We start from the raw sequence: 22,184 nt of genomic DNA, 5'->3' as shown, positions 1-22,184 counted from the left end.
AGAATTCTCATGAATTTTAGCAAGACTTTGATGCAGTTGTTTGGATGATTTCAGGGAAGAAGAGGCTAGGCAAGGAAGCAACAAAATCAATAAAGGAAGCTTGAATATCACATGTGGAGTTTAAGCTCCAGTTTAAGCTTAAACTGGAGCTTAAACGCCAAAATCATGAAAGCTGAAAGTGGCGTTTAACTTCTAGTTTAACCTTAAACTGGAAGTTAAACGCCAGAATTGAGAAATGAACCAGGATGGCTTTCCTCCATTTCCACGTTTAAGCTTCAGTTTAACCTTAAACTGAAGCTTAAACGTGTTCGACAATTCCACACTCCAGGGTTGCCTTCTTCCATTTCCACGTTTAAGCTTCAGTTTAACCTTAAACTGAAGCTTAAACGTGCTCGAGCTTGTGCCTCCAGGGAGTGCCAGCGTTTAAGCTCCAGTTTAAGCTTAAACTGGAGCTTAAACGTGTTATATTGAACAGCTTGACCATGCCTTCTTCAAACATAAATAACTTGAGCTACAAAACTCCAAATGAGGTAATTCAAAATGCATTGGAAAGAAGACATCTAGAGCTTTCCAAGCATATATGGCATGCATGGTGGATACTAAAAATTGAGGGAGAAAACAGCCCCGTAATGTGCATAGAAGAGCATAGTACCAACATGCAATCAGGCCAGCTGACCTCTTCACCTTCCATGGAGTATAACCCGAGTTGTAGAACTTCAAATGATGCGCTTCCAGTTGCATTGGAAAGTAGACATCCAGAGCTTTCCAACGATATATAGAAGTATGGGGTGGACAATGCAACTGAGCTCCCAAAAATTGGCATTTTCGAGCACGTTTAAGTGACTTAAACGTTGGCTTAAACGCTGTCAAACCAACCAGCAACCTTGTCACCTTCAATCAAGCATAACTTGAGCTATAGAGATCCAATTGAGGTGCTTCCAGTTGCGTTAGAAAGCTGACATCCATAGCTTTCCAACGAGGTATAATAGTCTATATTTGGCATCAAATTGGCAAGGTTGACAAGAGAACAAAGTGACGACTCAAGAAAGGGGGGTGCAACGTTTGAGTGTAGTTTAATGGATCATTATCCTTTTTGGATCAATTATGTCACTCTACCCTTCAAGCAAGCAAGGCCCATCAACAACACCAAATCAAGGCCACAAGAATCATCTAGAATAGTTTATTTTCATTTGATTGTAATTTGCTTTGAATTTCATTTTCATTTTGTAATTTAGGGAGCCTATTTAAAGGCCTTAGTTTCTGCATTTGAGACGGGGGGATTGAAGGGGAATCCAGGCCCTGAGGGGGACTTTTTTTACACGGAGAACTTTGGATCATTTTCTTTTAGTTTTGTAATTGAATTCAGAGCTATGACTCACTAAACCCCTTTCATTGGGTTAGGGAGCTCTATTGTAATTCAATGAATCAATAATAGTTTTATCTTCTTCTTCAATCTTTTCTCTTGAATTTTGTTAGAAAGCTTCTCGATCTAATTCCATTGGGTAGTTGTCTTGGGAAAGAAACTACCCATAATTGGAATCCTTCGGAACCTTGGGAAAGGAATGGAGGATTCATGCTAGAGAAGCTTTCTCACAGTGAATTGGATTGGGGTTTGGATGGATATTGTGACATGTAATCCTACCAAATTGTGGTTCATGAAACTGTGTGGTATAATCAGTGATCGAGCATCATCTCTTCTTATGAACATTTAAACCAAGGGATTGGGAATTTGTTCGTTTTTAGAGAGAATTGGTGAGCCAAGGGATTGGGATCCAATCATATAAGATTGCCAAGCAAAATTCAATGAATGCATTGGTTGAGGAAGGAATAAAAATGTTTTGATTCGGAGATCTCAATATCTCCTAACACCCAATGAATTCCCCATTTCTGATCTACAACTTTCTCTTTACATTCTGCAATTAAATTCATGCAATCACCCCCATCCCTTTTAATTTCAGCAATTTAGCTTCTCGCTCTTTAATTCATGCAATTTTACATTCCGCAATTCTCATCTAAATCTTGATTCGCTCAACTAGAACATACTTCTAATCCGAATTGCTCACTCAACCAATCCTTGTGGGATTCGACCTCACTCTATTGTGAGTTTTTACTTGACGATAACCGGTGCACTTGCCGGAAGGAATTTTGCCGATCGTGCAATTTCCTAAATCGTAGCATAACTAGTTTATGTGCATCAAGTTTATGGCGCCGTTGCCGGGGATTGGTTTTCGATTGACAATTCTCCAATTGGAAGTTAACTAGATTGAGCAATTTTTCTTTTCTTTTGTTAATAGTTTTTGTTTCAGTTTATTACTGCTAATTTCTGCAAATTTTAATTTGTTTTCTTTGCTTATTCACTTGTTAGCATACTAACCACTAGCTGTTTGTGATATTGCCTCACTATGGAATTTCCACTATCTTTGGATGAGTATTGTTTGAGACTGAGCACATTGCAAAAAAGAAAGGAGTATCCATCATCTTTTGGTCAATCAAAATTCATGAGAAACTCTCCACCACCACAGAATGATTCATGTTATTATGCTCATGGTGGGTGGGAGTATCAGGAACAGGAAACGGGGTACTTCCCAGAGCCACAAAATGGTCCATGTTTTGGTGAATTTGATCACTACTCAAGTTGTGGCTGGGAAGATCAAAACCAAAGAGATTTCACTTATTCACACCCCATTCATCAAGAGCCATCACCTCTGAATTATCCAACCTCACCTCCTAGTTCTACATATCCAAATTCTTCATCACTTGAGCATTTCTCAGCACAAAATTCCTTCTCAAATTCATACAATTCATTTCACTATCCACAAGACTCATTCCACTACACACAAGAGTCATACCACTACCAACACTCCAACCAAAGACTCTATCAGCCCACACAAAACACATACTCCCAGCCACCATATCACAGCCAAGATAATCAACCTCATCAACCCAATCCGAACCAATCACTTCATGATCAGTTAACCAGGATAGAAGGAATGCTTGCAACTATGGGCAGAGATGTGGTTGATTTGAAAGGCTTTAAGGAAGAAGTGATATCCAACTTACAAAATCAAGGTGCTGCCATTCAAAAGCTAGAAGCACAAATTGGATATCTATCAAAGCAAATCCCTACCCACAATTCTTCTAGTGATACCATGGCAAACCCAAGGGAGGAATCAGAAGAACAAGAAAGGGAGAAAGTCAATCAAGGGAGATCACACTCCAATGAAACAGAGAGTTGCAAAGAGGAAGGGTTCATTGAACCACAAATTCAGGAAGCTTTTGATGAACAGGATACTCCAACTGTCCAACAACAACCAAGTTCTGAGATCAAGGATGTGAAGGCAGTAGAAACAAGCACCAAAATGAGGATTGTGACCGAGAAACAAAGGACCATATCCATGAAGAAGAGAAGGTCGAAGAACAATCCAACTCCTGAGCCAACAAGCAAGTTCACTCAAGCCAATCACAAGGGAAAGCTTGCTGGAAAGAGGCATTCACAACAAGGGGCACTAACTAGCTCCTTTATCCACTTGAAGTCATTCCTCTTAACAAACTGGAGGAAGAGGAAGAAAGTCAGGAACAGCATGTCAAGCTAATGACAGTAAATGAGCGTTTGTTGGGAGGCAACCCAACCAAAGGTAGTTTTTCTTTTCTAGTTATTTCAATAAAAGAGTTAAGTAGATTTATCTGTATTGCAAGGAGCTAAGTTTGGTGTTGCACACCAAAACAATTCAAGGGTGAATGTGAGATTCTAAGTTTGGTGTTCCACCAAAAACTTCATTAAAAGCACATTTCTACCTCAGCATGACTAGTCACTAGCTCCAACCAATCAGGGAAACTACTTAAACAATAGTTTAATTTCTAGTTCATAGTTATTTTCTTAATAAAAGCACATGAGGTTTTCTGCATATGATCCAAATTGCTGCATATGGCAAGGAACTAAGTTTGGTGTTCACACACCAATCTAAGTTCAGAGGCCTACAAACATACATGCATGCTAACCAATTCTCAAAGTGCTTGGGGAACAAGCAACTTCTAATAGCTTTGCAGGAAGACAATCAATCTCATGGAAGGAATATACATCATCATCAAAGAGAACACCAAGGCTAGGAAGGATGATGAACAACAAAGAAGATGCTAAAAGGTTGTATTGTCACTTAATTGCTTGTACTTTGAATTGCTGATATTGGAAGTTTGCATGCACCCCTGCTTTAAGTTTGAGTCATTGCAGTTTTTGTTTGTCTGTTTGTTTAATTTCCAAATAAGTGATAGTCTAAGTGTCTGGATAAACTTCACTTGCTTAAATGTATGCTTGCCATGCTTGTTCTGTTTCCAAAAATAAAAGAAAAGTTTGAACAAAAGTAACTCAATTCCATTTAGTAAGAAATCAAATAAGATTAAGTGGTGGTATGCATGTTTGATTGAATAGTCAGCTCACTAAGAAATAAAGTTAGAATTGTCACTTTTAGTGGAAATTAGGATGCTGTCTATGGATCTTGATGAATAAATGTCTTTGGCCATGAAAAAGAAAGAAGAAGAAGAAGAAAAAGCCACTGAAAAAGGGCAACCAAAAAGCAAAAAAATTGAGAAAATAAGCTAGGCACCAATGGTTTGAACTTCTGAGACAAATGCCTGTGGTGTTTATGTATTAAGGATATGCTTGGATGAATAGGTTCTGAGGAGTGTTTCAACACTTGGTAACTTGGGTTAACTAACCCGGGATTATCAACCAAAAGTCCATTATCAAGAGCAACCTAAATACAAAACATTTAGTCACACAAAGAGGTGCTGGGTACCAATGTCTCAAGAAGAAATGTGAACTAAAATGCCTGTAGTGGATATGTGTAGTGCACTGATAAGAAAAAGAAAATGCCAAAGGCTTGTGCAACACATGACACTGAGCAACAAGGAGCAAATAAGCTCAAAGAAAAAGAAAAACAAAGAAAAGAAACTTGCCAAGGATATGTGAATAACAAGAGGCCATAGTAGTGTTTTAGTGGAAACATAAAAAGTGACATTCTTACCTAAGAAACAATAAAGTGATGCTGCAACAACTTTCTGCATGAACACGCCATTAATCAATGTCAATTACTTACTGATATGGCTAATGAATTTACTTTCTGTTTCATTCTCTCTTCTCAATAATTCAGAACTTGCTTGGGGACAAGCAAGGATTAAGTTTGGTGTTGTGATGCCAAGGCATCTTAGGCTAGTTTCACTAGCCTTTTTCTTTTATTTTTAGTTGTTTTATGCATTTTCTTGAGCCTTAAGTAATCATTTGGGCCAAATAGTCATGCTTGTCTTAAATCATTCAACATGAAGATTTTGATGCAAATTCCATGAGTTTTTAGTTATATTCCTTGAATGCTATGAATGGAAGAATTCTCATGAATTTTAGCAAGACTTTGATGCAGTTGTTTGGATGATTTCAGGGAAGAAGAGGCTAGGCAAGGAAGCAACAAAATCAATAAAGGAAGCTTGAATATCACATGTGGAGTTTAAGCTCCAGTTTAAGCTTAAACTGGAGCTTAAACGCCAAAATCATGAAAGCTGAAAGTGGCGTTTAACTTCCAGTTTAACCTTAAACTGGAAGTTAAACGCCAGAATTGAGAAATGAACCAGGATGGCTTTCCTCCATTTCCACGTTTAAGCTTCAGTTTAACCTTAAACTGAAGCTTAAACGTGTTCGACAATTCCACACTCCAGGGTTGCCTTCTTCCATTTCCACGTTTAAGCTTCAGTTTAACCTTAAACTGAAGCTTAAACGTGCTCGAGCTTGTGCCTCCAGGGAGTGCCAGCGTTTAAGCTCCAGTTTAAGCTTAAACTGGAGCTTAAACGTGTTATATTGAACAGCTTGACCATGCCTTCTTCAAACATAAATAACTTGAGCTACAAAACTCCAAATGAGGTAATTCAAAATGCATTGGAAAGAAGACATCTAGAGCTTTCCAAGCATATATGGCATGCATGGTGGATACTAAAAATTGAGGGAGAAAACAGCCCCGTAATGTGCATAGAAGAGCATAGTACCAACATGCAATCAGGCCAGCTGACCTCTTCACCTTCCATGGAGTATAACTCGAGTTGTAGAACTTCAAATGATGCGCTTCCAGTTGCATTGGAAAGTAGACATCCAGAGCTTTCCAACGATATATAGAAGTATGGGGTGGACAATGCAACTGAGCTCCCAAAAATTGGCATTTTCGAGCACGTTTAAGTGACTTAAACGTTGGCTTAAACGCTGTCAAACCAACCAGCAACCTTGTCACCTTCAATCAAGCATAACTTGAGCTATAGAGATCCAATTGAGGTGCTTCCAGTTGCGTTAGAAAGCTGACATCCATAGCTTTCCAACGAGGTATAATAGTCTATATTTGGCATCAAATTGGCAAGGTTGACAAGAGAACAAAGTGACGACTCAAGAAAGGGGGGTGCAACGTTTGAGTGTAGTTTAATGGATCATTATCCTTTTTGGATCAATTATGTCACTCTACCCTTCAAGCAAGCAAGGCCCATCAACAACACCAAATCAAGGCCACAAGAATCATCTAGAATAGTTTATTTTCATTTGATTGTAATTTGCTTTGAATTTCATTTTCATTTTGTAATTTAGGGAGCCTATTTAAAGGCCTTAGTTTCTGCATTTGAGACGGGAGGATTGAAGGGGAATCCAGCCCCTGAGGGGGACTTTTTTTACACGGAGAACTTTGGATCATTTTCTTTTAGTTTTGTAATTGAATTCAGAGCTATGACTCACTAAACCCCTTTCATTGGGTTAGGGAGCTCTATTGTAATTCAATGAATCAATAATAGTTTTATCTTCTTCTTCAATCTTTTCTCTTGAATTTTGTTAGAAAGCTTCTCGATCTAATTCCATTGGGTAGTTGTCTTGGGAAAGAAACTACCCATAATTGGAATCCTTCGGAACCTTGGGAAAGGAATGGAGGATTCATGCTAGAGAAGCTTTCTCACAGTGAATTGGATTGGGGTTTGGATGGATATTGTGACATGTAATCCTACCAAATTGTGGTTCATGAAACTGTGTGGTATAATCAGTGATCGAGCATCATCTCTTCTTATGAACATTTAAACCAAGGGATTGGGAATTTGTTCGTTTTTAGAGAGAATTGGTGAGCCAAGGGATTGGGATCCAATCATATAAGATTGCTAAGCAAAATTCAATGAATGCATTGGTTGAGGAAGGAATAAAAATGTTTTGATTCGGAGATCTCAATATCTCCTAACACCCAATGAATTCCCCATTTCTGATCTACAACTTTCTCTTTACATTCTGCAATTAAATTCATGCAATCACCCCCATCCCTTTTAATTTCAGCAATTTAGCTTCTCGCTCTTTAATTCATGCAATTTTACATTCCGCAATTCTCATCTAAATCTTGATTCGCTCAACTAGAACATACTTCTAATCCGAATTGCTCACTCAACCAATCCTTGTGGGATTCGACCTCACTCTATTGTGAGTTTTTACTTGACGATAACCGGTGCACTTGCCGGAAGGAATTTTGCCGATCGTGCAATTTCCTAAATCGTAGCATAACTAGTTTATGTGCATCACCTTTCCCTTTTCTAGAGGATTCTCCGGTCTTAGGTGCCATCAATGGTAATGGAAAAATAAAAAGCTTATGCTTTTACCACACCAAACTTAGAATATTGCTCGCCCTCGAGCAAGAGAAGAAAGAATAGATGAAGAAGAAGAAGAAAATATGGAGGAGAAGAGGGAGTGGTGTATTCGGCCAAGAAGAGAAGAGAGGGTTGTGTTTTGTGAAAATGAGAAAGAATGGAGGGCTATATATAGGGAAGAGAGGGGGGGTAAGGTTCATCCATAAGGGTGGGGTTTGGGTGGGAAATTGATTTTGAATTTTGAAGGTAGGTGGAGTTTATGAGGTAGGTTTATGGGGAAGAGTGGATGGATGTGAGTGGTGAAGTGGTTATAGGGAAGAGAGATTGAGGTGATTGATGAAGAGTTTTGGGGAAGATTGTTTATGGGATTGTGTGAAAGAGGGGTGAGAAGAAGTGAGTGGAGGTATGTGGGGATCCTGTGGGGTCCACAGATCCTGAGGTGATCCTGTGGGGTCCACAGATCCTGAGGTGTTCAAGAATTTACGACCTTGCACCAAATTAGGCATGCAAAATGCCTTTGCACACAACTCTGGGCGTTCAGCGCCAGATTGGTGCTTGTTCTGGGCGTTGAACACCCATTTGTTGCCCATTTCTGGCGTTGAACGCCAGAACCATGCTTGTTTTGGGCGTTCAGCGCCAGCTCTTCTCCAGGGTGCAATTCTAGCGTTCAAACGCCCAGATGCTGCCCATTTTGGGCGTTCAGCGCCAGAACCATGCTCTGTTCTGGCGTTGAACGCCAGCCAGATGCTTCTTACTGGCGTTTAAATGCTAGTAAGGTCTTCCTCCAGGGTGTGATTTTTCTTCTGCTGTTTTTGATTCCGTTTTCAATTTTTATATTTATTTTGTGACTCCACATGATCATGAACCTAATAAAACATGAAAGAACAAGAAAAATAAAATTAGATAAATAAAAATTGGGTTGCCTCCCAACAAGCACTTCTTTAATGTCAATAGCTTGACAGTGGGCTCTCATGGAGCCTCACGGATGTTCAGAGCATTGTTGAGACTTCCCAACACCAAACTTAGAGTTTGGATATGGGAGTTCAACACCAAACTTAGAGTTTGGTTGTGGCCTCCCAACACCAAACTTAGAGTTTGACTGTGGGGGCTCTGGTTGACTCTGTTTTGAGAGAAGCTTTTTATGCTTCCTTTCCATGTTTACAGAAGGATGACCTCGAGTTTTAAACACAAGGGAGTCCTCATTCAATTGAAGTACTAATTCACCTCTGTCAACATCAATCACAGCTCTTGCTGTGGCTAGGAAAGGTCTTCCAAGGATGATGGATTCATCCTCATCCTTCCCAGTATCAAGGATTATGAAATCAGCAGGGATGTAAAGGCTTTCAACCTTTACTAACACGTCTTCTACTTGTCCATAAGCCTGTTTTCTTGAATTGTCTGCCATCTCTAATGAGATTCTAGTAGCTTGCACCCCAAAGATTCCCAGTTTCTCTATTACAGAGAGGGGCATGAGGTTTATCCCTGAACCAAGGTCACACAGAGCCTTTTCAAAGATCATGTTGCCTATGGTACAAGGTATTACGAACTTTCCAAGATCCTGTTTCTTCTGAGGCAATGTCAGTTGATCCAAATCACTTAGTTCATTGGTGAACAAAGAAGGCTCATCTTCCTAAGTCTCAATACCAAATAATTTGGCATTCAACTTCATGATTGCACCAAGAAACTTGGCAGCTTGCTCTTCAGTAACATCCTCATTCTCTTCAGAAGAGGAATACTCATTAGAGCTCATGAATGGCATAAGGAGGTTCAATGGAATCTCTATGTTCTCTGGATGAGTCTCAGATTTCTTTGGTTCCTCAAAGGGAAACTCCTTATTGATCACTGGACGTCCCAGGAAGTCTTCCTCACTGGGATTTACGTCCTCCCCTTCCTCTCCAGGTTCGGCTGTGTTGACTATGTCAATGGCCTTGCACTCTCCTTTTGGATTTTCTTCTGTATTGCTTGGGAGAGTACTAGGAGGGATTTCAGTGATCCTTTTACTCAGCTGGCCCACTTGTGCCTCCAAATTTCTAATGGAGGACCTTGTTTCATTCATGAAACTTACAGTGGCCTTAGATAGATCAGAGACTAAGTTTGCTAAATTAGAGGTATTTTGTTCAGAGTTCTCTGTCTGTTGGTGAGTGGATGATGGAAAAGGCTTGCTATTGCTAAACCTATTTCTTCCACCATTATTAAAGCCTTGTTGGGGATTTTGATCCTTCCATGAGAGATTTGGGTGATTTCTTCATGAGGGGTTATAAGTGTTTCCATAAGGTTCACCCATGTAATTCACCTCTGCTATTGCAGGGTTTTCAGGATCATAAGCTTCTTCTTCAGAAGATGCCTCTTGAGTACTGTTGGATGCAGCTTGCATTCCATTCAGACTCTGAGAAATCATATTGACTTGCTGAGTCAATATTTTATTCTGAGCCAATATGGCATTCAGAGTATCAATTTCAAGAACTCCCTTCTTCATAGGCGTCCCATTACTCACAGGATTCCTCTCAGAAGTGTACATGAACTGGTTATTAGCAACCATGTCAATGAGTTCTTGAGCTTCTGCAGGCGTTTTCTTTAGGTGAATGGATCTACCTGCAGAAGTATCCAATGACATCTTAGCTAATTCAGACAGACCATCATAGAATATATCCAGGATGGTCCATTCTGAAAGCATGTCAGAAGGACACTTTTTGGTCAGTCCTTTGTATCTCTCCCAAGCTTCATAGAGGGATTCACCTTCTTTCTGTCTGAAGGTATGAACATCCACTCTAAGCTTACTCAGCTTTTGAGGAGGAAAGAACTTGGCTAAGAAAGCCTTGACCAGCTTATCCCAAGAGTTCAGGCTATCCTTAGGTTGAGAGTCCAACCATATTCTAGCTCTGTCTCTCACAGCAAAAGGGAAAAGCATGAGCCTGTAGACTTCAGGATCTACTCCATTAGTCTTAACAGTATCACAGATCTGCAAGAATTCAGTTAAGAACTGAAAAGGATCTTCAGATGGAAGTCCATGAAACTTGCAGTTCTGCTGCATTAGAGAAACTAATTGAGGTTTCAGCTCAAAATTGTTTGCTCCAATGGCAGGAATGGAGATGCTTCTTCCATGTAAATTGGAATTAGGTGCAGTAAAGTCACCAAGCATCCTCCTTGCATTATTATTGTTTTCGGCTGCCATCTCCTCTTCCTGTTTGAAAATTTCTGAAAGGTGCTTGCTGGATTGTTGTAATTTAGCTTCTCTTAGTTTCCTCTTCAGAGTCCTTTCAGGTTCTGGGTCTGCTTCAACAAGAATATTCTTGTCCTTGCTCCTGCTCATATGAAAAAGAGGGACAGAAAAATAATAATAGGGGTCCTTTTTACCACAGTATAGAGGTCCCTGTGTGAGTAGAAGAAAAGAAAAAGAAAAAATTCGAACACAGATGGAAGAGGGGGTTCGAATTTGGGTGAGATGAAGTGTTAGTAGATGAATAAATAAAATAGAAGGAGATGAGAGAGAAGGAGAATTTTCGAAAATTATTTTTGAAAAAGAGTTGGTGATAAATAGTTTTTAAAAAAGGTTAGAAATTTTTCGAAAATTAAAATCAAAAATTAAAATAATTAGTTAATTAAAAAGAAATTTTGAAAAAGAGGGAAGATATTTTCGAAAATTAGAGAGAGAGAGTTAGTTAGGTGGTTTTGAAAAAGATAAGAAACAAACAAAAAGTTAGTTAGTTAGTTGAAACAAATTTGAAAATCAATTTTGAAAAGATAAGAAGATAAGAAGTTAGAAAAGATATTTTAAAATCAAATTTTGAAAAAGATAAGATAAAGAGATATTTTTGAAAAGATATGATTGAAATTAGTTTTGAAAAAGATTTGATTTTTTTTTAAAATCACAATTAATGACTTGATTCACAAGAAATCACAAGATATGATTCTGGAACTCAAAGTTTGAATCTTTCTTAACAAGCAAGTAACAAACTTGAAATTTTTGAATCAAAACATTAATTGATGATGTTATTTTCGAAAATTATGTGATAAAGATAAGAAAAAGATTTTTGAAAAATATTTTTAAAATTTTCGAAAATAACTAAGAAAAATGAAAAAGATTTGATTTTTGAAAAAGATTTTGAAAAAGATAAGATTTTTAAATTGAAAATTTGATTTGACTCATAAAAAACAACTAGATTTTAAAAATTTTTGAAAAAGTCAACTCAAATTTTCGAATTTTATGAGAGGAAAAAGGGAAAGATATTTTTTTGATTTTTTTGAATTTTTATGATGAGAGAGAAAAACATGAAAATGATGCAATGCATGAAATTTTTTAGATCAAAATAATGAATGCATGCAAGAATGCTATGAATGTCAAGATGAACACCAAGAACACTTTGAAGATCATGATGAACATCAAGAACTTGTTTTTGAAAAATTTTTAATGCAAAAAAAACATGCAAGACACCAAACTTAAAAATCTTTCATGTTTAGACTCTATGGATGCAAGAATGCATATGAAAAACAAGAAAAGACACAAAACATGAAAACATCAAGATCAAACAAGAAGACTTACGAAGAACAACTTGAAGATCATGAAGAACACTATGAATGCATGAATTTTTCGAAAAATGCAAGATGAATATGCAATTGACACCAAGCTTTCAACTTGACTCAAGACTCAAACAATAAACATGAAATATTTTTGATTTTTATGATTTTTTTATTTTTTTGGATTTTTGTATATTTATTTTATATTTTTCGAAAATCATTTAGAAAAAGAAAAATAAGGATTCCAAAATTTTTAATATGAATTCCAGGAATCTAGTACTCTTAGTCTAAAGCTCCAATCTGAGGGTTAGGCATGGCTTAATAGCCAGCCAAGCTTTAGTATGCTATTACATGCATTGAAGTGATTAGTTGAATCCTCAGTCCAAAGGAATTTGGACATGGCTTCACAGCCAGCCAGGATTCAACAAATCATCATGAAACACTAGAATTCATTCTTAAAAATTCTGAAGAAAAATATATTTTTTTGAAAACATTTTTTTTTCGAAAATAGATGAGAAATTTTTGAAAGGTTTTTGAAAAATTTCTAAAAATAAAACAAAAAGAAAATTACCTAATCTGAGCAACAAGATGAACCGTCAGTTGTTCAAACTCGAACAATCCCCGGCAACGGCGCCAAAAACTTGGTGCACGAAATTGTGATCTCAGGCAACGGCGCCAGAAACTCTGTACGCACGTCTTAATAAATCGTTTTTCATTCACAACTTCGATACAACTAACCAGCAAGTGCACTGGGTCGTCCAAGTAATAAACCTTACGTGAGTAAGGGTCGATCCCACGGAGATTGTTGGTATGAAGCAAGCTATGGTCACCTTGTAAATCTCAGTCAGGCGGATATAAAATAGTTATGGAGTTTTCGAACATAAATAATAAATAAACATAAAATAAGGATAGAAATACTTATGTAATTCATTGGTTAGAATTTCAGATAAGCGTATAGAGATGCATTCATTCCTCTGAACTTCTGCTTTCCTGCTGTCTTCATCCAATCAGTCTTACTCCTTTCCATGGCTGGCTTTATGTAAGGACATCACCGTTGTCAATGGCTACTTTTTATCCTCTCTAGAAAATGGTCTGATGCGCTGTCACTGCATGGCTAATCATCTGGAGGCATCACCCTTGTCAATGGCTGCATCCCATCCTCTTGTGAAAATGGTCCAAATGCTCTGTCACAGCACGGCTAATCATCTGAGGTTCTCAATCATATTGGAATAGGATTCACCCTCCTTTTGTGTCTGTCACTACGCCCAGCACTCGCGAGTTTGAAGTTCATCACAGTCATTCAATTCCAGAGTCCTACTCGGAATACCACAGACAAGGTTTAGACTTTTTGGACTCTCATGAATGCCGCCATCAATCTAGCTTATACCACGAAGATTCTGATTAAGAGATCTAAGAGATACTCATTCAATCTAAGGTGGAACGGAAGTGGTTGTCAGGCACGCGTTCGTGGGGGAATGATGATGATTTTCACGTTCATCACATTCAGGTTGAAGTGCGAATGAATATCTTAGAAGAGGAATAAGTTGAATTGAATAGAAAAACAGTAGTACTTTGCATTAATCTTTGAGGAACAGCAGAGCTCCACACCTTAATCTATGGAGTGCAGAAACTCTACCGTATGAAAATACATAAGTGAATATAGGGTAAGCATGGCCGAGTGGCCAGCCTCCCATGGAGGTCTAGAGATCTAAAAATGATGAAAAGATGATCTAGGATGTCTAATACAATAGTAAAAAGTCCTATTTATACTAAACTAGTCACTAGGGTTTACAGAAGTAAGTAATTGATGCATAAATCCACTTCCGGGGCCCACTTGGTGTGTGCTTGGGCTGAGATTGAATGTTACACGTGCAGAGGCTCTTTCTGGAGTTGAACGCCAGGTTGTAACATATTTCTGGCGTTCAACTCTGGTTTGTGACGTGTTTCTGGCGTTTAACTCCAGACAACAGCGTAGAACTAGCGTTCAACGCCCTTTTACGTCATCTAAACTCGGCCAAAGTATGGACTATTATATATTGCTGGAAAGCTCTGAATGTCTACTTTCCAACGCAATTAGAAGCACGCCATTTTGAGTTCTGTAGATCCAGAAAATTTACTTTGAGTGCAGGGAGGTCAGAATCCAACAGCATCAGCAGTCCTTCTTCAACCTCTGAATCTGATTTTTTCTCAAGTCCCTCAATTTCAGCCAGAAAATACCTGAAATCACAGAAAAATACACAAAATCATAGTAAAGTCTAGAAATGTGAATTTAACATAAAAACTAATGAAAACATCCCTAAAAGTAACTAGATTCTAATAAAAATATACTAAAAACAATGCCAAAAAGCGTATAAATTTTCCGCTCATCATTAACTAAGTTAACGTGGCTTCTAACGTAGTCATGCTAGCCATCTCCAACGTTAGTGACAAAGGTGAGTGTCACTAACGTTGGCTCATCATCTCTTTATCCACGTTAGCTTCCATGTTAACTAAGTTAACGTGGGAGTTAACGTTGTTCATGGTGGCTCTTGGTGGTTCACCCCAACGTTAGTGACAAAGGTAAGTGTCACTAACGTTGGCTATCAATTGCTCTCTCCACGTTAGCTTCCACGTTAACTAAGTTAACGTGGGAGTTAATGTGGCTTATGGAGGCTTGGCCAACGTTAGTGACAAAGGTGAATGTCACTAACGTTGGCTTCTCTTTTGCTTCTTAACGTTAGAGTCCACGTTAACTAAGTTAATGTGGCAACTAACGTAGCCAATTATGAGCTTGGTCCAACGTTAGTGACAAAGGAGAGTGTCACTAACGTTGGCCTTGTTGTCTTCTTCCACGTTAGAGTTCACGTTAACTTAGTTAACGTGACTCTTAACGTGGGCTTATGATGGCTTCGAGGGCATTATTGGCGATTACCTTTCTCATTAACTTTGCAAGTTAGCACCCTTTCCATGTTAGAGGTCACGTTAGTGGGACTAACGTGACTGCTAATGTGGTTCTTCTTTGCTTCCTTTGTCCTGAAATCAAGCAACAAAGTGCATCAAAGTTCTAGTCCAAGTCATGAGTCATGCATCATCCAATTTGTCATATAACTCATGCAAAATTCTCATGAAATCATGTAAAGTGCACAATGTATGCTTGAATCAAGATGTAAGTGAATATCTACCCAAAACTAGCTTATTTTCTAAGGAAATGCATGAAACTACCTTAAAAACAGTAAAGAAAAGGTCAGTGAAACTGGCCAAAATGCCCTGGCATCACAACACCAAACTTAAAGCTTGCTTGTCCCTAAGCAAGTACTGGAACAAGAGAATGATGAATGGAATGCCAAGAGAAATGAGTCATTCTTGTGGAAGTCATGTTCTTGGTTTTATGGTGGTTTCATGCATAGCAACTTAGGTTCATTCCTTCACTGGCTTTCAGACCTTTATCATGTTCTAGAATACTCACTTGATTGCATCCCATGAGACTTTTATTCATTGATCCTTTTGTTGTCATTTCAGGGCTTATTTGTGTTCTTAGGCTAAGTGCTCTGTAAGGGGGCAACTCTTTAGAATAAGCTTTCAGCCAACACTCCCGAACCAGTTGGTTCAAGGTGCTAGGTGTTGAAGCACCCCTAAGGACTTACTTCCTCAAGTCTCTCCCCCATACATACACACCACAGGCACATGGTTTGTTTATTTTCTTTCCTTGAGGTCTTGGTGTCCAGCACCTCTTTGGGTTACTAAATGTTCTGTAGCAAAGATTGCTCTTGATAGTGGACTTTCAACTGATAATCCCGGATTAGTTAACCCAAGTTACTAGGTGATAAAGCAACCCTGAGAGCTTAGTAATCCAAGCAGATCTTTGGTACAGGAACACCACAGACACATCCCTCAAGACTCAAACCCTTGGTGCCTAGCCTCTTTTCTTGCTATTTTTCTTTTATTCTTCTTTGATTGTTCTTTCCCTTTTTCTTATTAGGATCTTGTTATTTAGGTAGTCTCATGGGGTGTGTTCAAGCATATGATTCATGACAGATAGTTGTCTTCCTACCTTGTGGTTGAACCAACTTAGCTAACTTATGACCAGACCACAAACTCAGGAACTTACTCCATAGTATGAACTCCACTTTGGTCTTTTATAAAACACTCATTCTCTTTTCATTTGATTCAAAAGGACAAGCATATAATTAAGTAAGGAAATGATGCTGTAATGACATTCAGACTAGAAAACACAGCCCTAATCAACAAAAAGTTTAAAAGACAGAATTGAGAAAGGTTCAAACTAACATGGAAGTATTTCATACAAGATCTTCCTTATTTAAAGCATAGAAAAAGATGGACCAAAGAAGGAACTCCACCACCTTTTACCCATGTGGTTGCCCATGCTCCCCTCCTTGTTTGTCTTCCTTGTGTCCTCTTGCATTTCCTCGCATCTGTGCCAATCTTGCTTGCTTCCAATCCTCAAGTGCCTTCCTCACTGATTCATGACTCTCTTCCATCCTTTGTCTTTCTTCTCGTGCTAATTCATCCTTCATTTCTTCATACCTTGCGATTCCTGGATGCAATATAGGCAGCTGTCCTACTAAGTATCCGAGCCTGGCTTGAGTGTTTATATGATGCCCAGTCTCGCTCATGTAAACTCCTTCTGCGAATGCCCTTTGCTCGTCCAATAGTTCTGCCTGTTCTATTTGTCTTCGATGCATCTCATGTATGTGTGCACCTTGATGTGCTTGGATGTTGATTAGCTTCTGGATGGATTCTTGTTGTTCATTTTGCCTTTGTTCTATCCTGTGGAATGTTTCACTCCATTGTTGTCCTTGACTCAGTTGATGCTCCATCATTCACTTTTGCCACTCCCCTTGTTGAGTCATCTATCTTGAGAGTGATTCCTCTTGCTGCCCCATCATTTGTAGTTGAAGCTCTTTCTGTGCTCCTTGGCTTTCCAAATATTGTCTAGATAGGCCATCAATGGCTTCCTGTAGTTGGTGCATATCCAAAGTGGCTAGTGCTTACCCCTCTAAGATTTGTCCTTCTACTACTTGAGGGGCTGGCCTCTTCCTTTGCTTCCGTTGAGGCAGGGGGGATGCGGCAGCATGCATCCGTCGAACGGTTATTGGAATGCCCTCTTTTATCCACACGGGGTCCTCATCTTCAAACACCACCCTAGCTTTCTTGCATAGTCGGTAAATAGTGCTGGGGTAACCTAACTTTCCTCTTGAGTCGCTTTTCTCTGCCATCTTTCTAATGCCTGCGGCTATGAGTTCATGTACCTTGATCTCTCCTCCTTTGAGTATATAGTGCACCATTGTGGCTCTCTTGAGCTTCACCTCCGAGTTGTTCCCTGCTGGGAGGATGGACCTCCTTACAATTTCGAACCACCCCTTTGCTTCCGGAGTGAGGTCTGCTCTCTTGATGAACCTTGGTCTCCTATCCGCATATCTTTCCCTGTCAGCTCCGGGTACACAAATATCTTGCACAATCTGGTCATAATTGGGGCTGTTGTCCATTCTTGAATGATAACTCTCTTCTTCAAACGGTATGGACTGTAGCTTTAATGCTCTCATGACACTCATGGGACTGAAATTCACAATCTTTTCTCTCACAAAGCTTGTATATGACTCATCAGCCTTATCATATTGGACCGCATTTGCATAGAATTCTCTTATAAGATTTGCATTTACCTTAACCATCGGATCAGTGAGGAGCTCCCATCGCCTCTTTTCTACCTTCGTCATGATTTCTGGGCACTTATTCTTTTTGACTTGAAATCCAAGTTCATAAATTATTTCCTTATCAACCATCCACCCGTATTGTAATGCATGGTGCAAGCTTCTAAATTTCTTTTCATCATACGGGTGTTACTCCATAGGTTCCTTTTCCTTCCTTCTTTTAGAGCTCGAAGATGCCATGAATGGGAGTTAATGTGTGAAGGTGGTAAGGGTGTGAAGACTTTTATTTGTTTAGGATTGAGTGCAATGAAGGGAGTGAGGGGGAATGTTTTTAAAGTGGTAAGAATGGTTTGGTTCTGAGAGGAAGATATTAAGCTGGGCGTTTGGAATGTGAAGGGGGTATGGAGGGAGAGCTACTTATATATGGAAGTGATGGGCAAATGAAGGGTTTGGATAGATGATTTGAGTGTGAGATGGACGGATGGGGTTCAGCATGGAGAAAGGACAAGGATCATCAACTTTATGAAGGGTGTTGCCCGGTCTTTGAGGGTCTCATTCTTTTCAATATTGCATGGCAACATTTTCCAATGCATCCCTCCTTGAGACACGTGTGTAGTACCCTCCTTTTATGGTGTCCGAACCTTCCTCATTTAATTGTCCAATCAATCCCCTTCAATGCTCCTTTCCCTTTTCCTATAAAAATAAGAAAAATTAATATCATTGAGAAATTAAACTTTATGGCTAGAATAGTAAAGAAAACGAACTAGATTGTTTATTCATGAACACCAACTAACTAACTAACTGTGTATCCTTATATGCACATTGGTGGCACCTTGGGTGACACCAAACTTAGTTTGTAGCACTGTGATGAAAAAGTTTTGTTCAAGGCTCCAAGATTAGCATGCTCTGGTTTGCATTCATGCTCTCTCGGCATGCTTTGAACACCAAACTTATTCTTCACCATATACTGCCTAATAAGGATTTCACCAAGTGTTTGTCAAGTTTTGGTTGGAATTCATGAATATTGACTTATTCACTATTTTCTAAAAGCATATAAAACATGGGTTGCCTCCCATGAAGCGCTTCTTTAGCGTCACTAGCTTGACGTTTCTCCTTCATCAGGGAGGTTGATAATGCTTCAAGTCTTCTCCTCTGGCAGTAGACCTATATCCAGTGGTTGTATCAATGATCTCTACATGTTCCAAGGAGAGAACTCTGTTGATAGTGAAGACCTTAGGTAACTGAGATGGTACAGTGGGGAGATCAGGGGGGATGTCTGGGAAGTAAGCTGAGATCACTTTATCCCTTGGAGAGAAGTCCTTGGTAGGGATCTTCTTGTTTCTCTACCTCCTTGGTACCTTCTTCTTTGTTCCTTGTGATGTTGTCTTACTCTTTGTGACCTCCTCCTCTAAGGAAATGTGGTTACTGGTCTCATATGATTCTGGTGGTTTGGGTTCCTCCTGATTTTCTTTGAGCTGTGGCAATTGCTGTTTGCCTTGTTCATTAATCAAGGGAGTTCCCAGATGTGCTGGTTGTGCTTCAGTGCTTGTTTCTTCCTTCAGTATCTCACTGTGATTCTTCCTTGGTTCCTTGTTCTCTTGATCTGTTTCTTGTGAGAGTTTGAAGACATTAAAGCTGAGTTGTTCATCATGGATCCTCAAGATTAGCTTCCCTCGCTCTACATCTATGAGTGCTCTGGCTGTACCTAGGAATGGTCTTCCCAATATGATTGGGTAAGTGTGACTCTCTTCCATGTCCAATATGACAAAGTCTGTTGGGAAGAAGTATTTCCCAACCTTTACCAACACATTTTCCACCACTCCTATTGCTTGTTTTTGAGTTTTATCAGCCAGCCTGATGACTACATCTGTAGGCATTATCTCATTGATCTGCAGCCTCTTCATAAGGGATAAGGGAATTAAGCTGATGCTTGCTCCCAAATCGCAGAGTCCCTTATCAAACATGGTTTCTCCGATGGCACAAGGAATGTAGAAACTCCCTGGGTCCTTTCTTTTTGTAGGCAACTCTGGTTGAATGAGGGCGCTGCACTCCTTGTTCATCACTATAGTTTGGCCTCCCTTGAGTGAGCTTTTCCTGGGAAGCAGTTCCTTCATATACTTGATGTATGCAGGCATTTGTTGGATGGTCTTGATGAATGGTATGTTTACATGCAGAGATGCAAATAAGTCAAGAAATCTTGAGTATATTCTCTTCTCCACAGCACCATTGAGTAGTTGGGGAAAGGGTGCATAGAGTCTCAGCAGCTCCTGTTGTGAGATTTTTGGTTCTTGGTGGTCTTTTTCCTTCTTCTCTGCGGAGGTATTTCCAGGTTGTTCTGACGGCTTGTTTGGCTTGTCCTCAGTCTCCTTACCACTTATAGTGACCATCTTGCAATCTTCCCATCTTACTTTCTTTGTTTCACCTCTCGGATTTTTCTCTGTGTCACTTGGGAATCCATCTGTAGGTTTGGGAATCTGCTCAGAGAGATACCCCACTTGAGATTCCAACCTCTTGATGGTGTCTCCCTGGTTCTTAAAATTTGCTCGCACTTCCTCCTTGAACACCTTGTTGTCTTGAATCTCTTTGTATATGCCTTCAAGCAGGTTCTCAATCCTTGAGAGTCTGTCATCAGATGATGGTAGGTTGGGATTAGAGGTAGAAGGATGAGGAGTGTTATTTTGGTTTTGATATGGATGTGGAGAGGTGTTGTTATGGTGGTGTTGATATGTTCTCTGTGTGAATTGTTGGTGAGCTGCACTGTTGTTAGGGTTGTGACGTCTCTGATCTTGGCCTTGATCTTGTTGATTTTCCCACCCAAAGTTTGGGTGATTCCTCCAACCAGGGTTGTAGGTCTTGGAGTATGGGTCATGATTTTGTCTAGGTGAATTCCCAATGTAGTTGGCTTGCTCCTGCTCACTCTCTGCCTCTGCATTCACTCCCTCTTGGGTTGTTGATGAGGTGGTGATTGCTGCTACTTGGTTCCTCTCCATCTTCTTGGTGAGGTCAGCTAATTGCTTGGTTATGAGCTTGTTTTGGGCCAGCAGAGCATCTACATTGTTTAGCTCCATCACTCCTCTAGTGTTCCCTCTTTTGGAGGCATAGAAGTAGTCATTCTCTGCTACAGTTTCAATGACATCTATGGCCTCCTCAATGGTCTTCTTCTTGTTCAGAGATCCCCCGGATGAGTGGTCTACTGCTTTCTTTGATTCATAAGAAAGGCCTTCATAGAAAATGTGTAGCTGCACCCATTCATTGAACATATCTGGTGGACACCTCCTTGTTAGGTCCTTAAACCTCTCCCATGCTTCATATAGAGTCTCACCATCCTGCTGCCTGAAAGTTTGAACCTCAGCTCTCAGCCTGTTAATTCTTTGAGGAGGATAGAATCTGGCTAAAAATTTGTTCACCACATCTTCCCAGGTTGTCAAACTCGCTTTAGGGAAGGATTCCAGCCATTTAGATGCCTTATCCTTGAGTGAGAAAGGGAACAAAAGTAGTCTATAGGTGTCAGGATGAACACCATTAGACTTCACAATATCGCATATCCTCAGGAAGGTGGTTAGATGTTGATTGGGGTCTTCTTGGACGCCTCCTCTGAATGAACAGTTGTTCTGAACAAGGGTGATGAGCTGTGGTTTTAGTTCAAAGTTGTTGGCATGTATGGTTGGCTTTTGAATGCTACTCCCACAGTTTCCTGGGTTTGGGTTGATGTAGGAGCCTAGAACTCTTCTCTCTTGCCCAGTATGATTTGCTAGTCCTTCTCTGCCATGGTTGTGAGCCTCTTCTTCATGAATGTTCTCCATATTCTCCTCTATGTCTAGTTCAAAGTACTCTTCCTCTTCCTCAGCACCCACTACTCTTTTTCCTCTTACTTCCCTACTTAATCTAAGGAAGGTCCTCTCAGGTTCAGAATCAAAGGAAGTTGAAGCCCCGCTTCTCCTTCCTATCATACAACCAACAAGATACAAGCAAGGAAAATAGATGCAGAAAGTATTCTGTTAGAATTACTGTTAGTGTGAGTGATGCAATATATCAAACAGTTAGTGGGTTAGTGAACTGAATTGTAAATAACTAAAAAAAATAAACGAAAAAGTAGGGGGAAGGGAAGAAATTAACTAAAACTGAAAGCGAATTAACTCAACAGAAATTTAAATCAAACAAAAGAAAAATGTTCAATCTAGTTATCCTCCAATTTAATCATTGTTGATTCAAATTCAATCCCCGGCAACGGCGCCATAAACTTGATACGCACAAAACTTGTCTCTCAACAAATTTTCTTCGGCAACTGTACCGAATTTGTCGTCAAGTAAAAACTCACAATAGAGTGAGTCGAATCCCACAGAGATTGATTGATCAAGAAACTTTAATTAGAGGAATGTTCTA

The 22,184-nt window shown here is 39.5% G+C and overlaps 2 non-coding genes across 2 annotated transcripts; both read left to right on the top strand.

The window, feature by feature from the left end:
- The first annotated feature begins 10,306 nt into the window (after positions 1 to 10,306).
- LOC112725032 (small nucleolar RNA R71) lies at positions 10,307 to 10,414 on the top strand. The gene has a single exon (XR_003164163.1). It is a non-coding gene; the product is annotated as a small nucleolar RNA R71 (small nucleolar RNA).
- A 10,642-nt stretch (positions 10,415 to 21,056) lies between these two features.
- On the top strand, positions 21,057 to 21,163 carry LOC112724719 (small nucleolar RNA R71). The gene has a single exon (XR_003163868.1). It is a non-coding gene; the product is annotated as a small nucleolar RNA R71 (small nucleolar RNA).
- Positions 21,164 to 22,184: the final 1,021 nt, after the last annotated feature.

Source organism: Arachis hypogaea, chromosome 11 (genome assembly GCF_003086295.3).
Source record: "Arachis hypogaea cultivar Tifrunner chromosome 11, arahy.Tifrunner.gnm2.J5K5, whole genome shotgun sequence".
NCBI classification, from domain to species: domain Eukaryota; kingdom Viridiplantae; phylum Streptophyta; class Magnoliopsida; order Fabales; family Fabaceae; genus Arachis; species Arachis hypogaea.
This window is presented reverse-complemented; position numbering and strand designations above follow the sequence as displayed.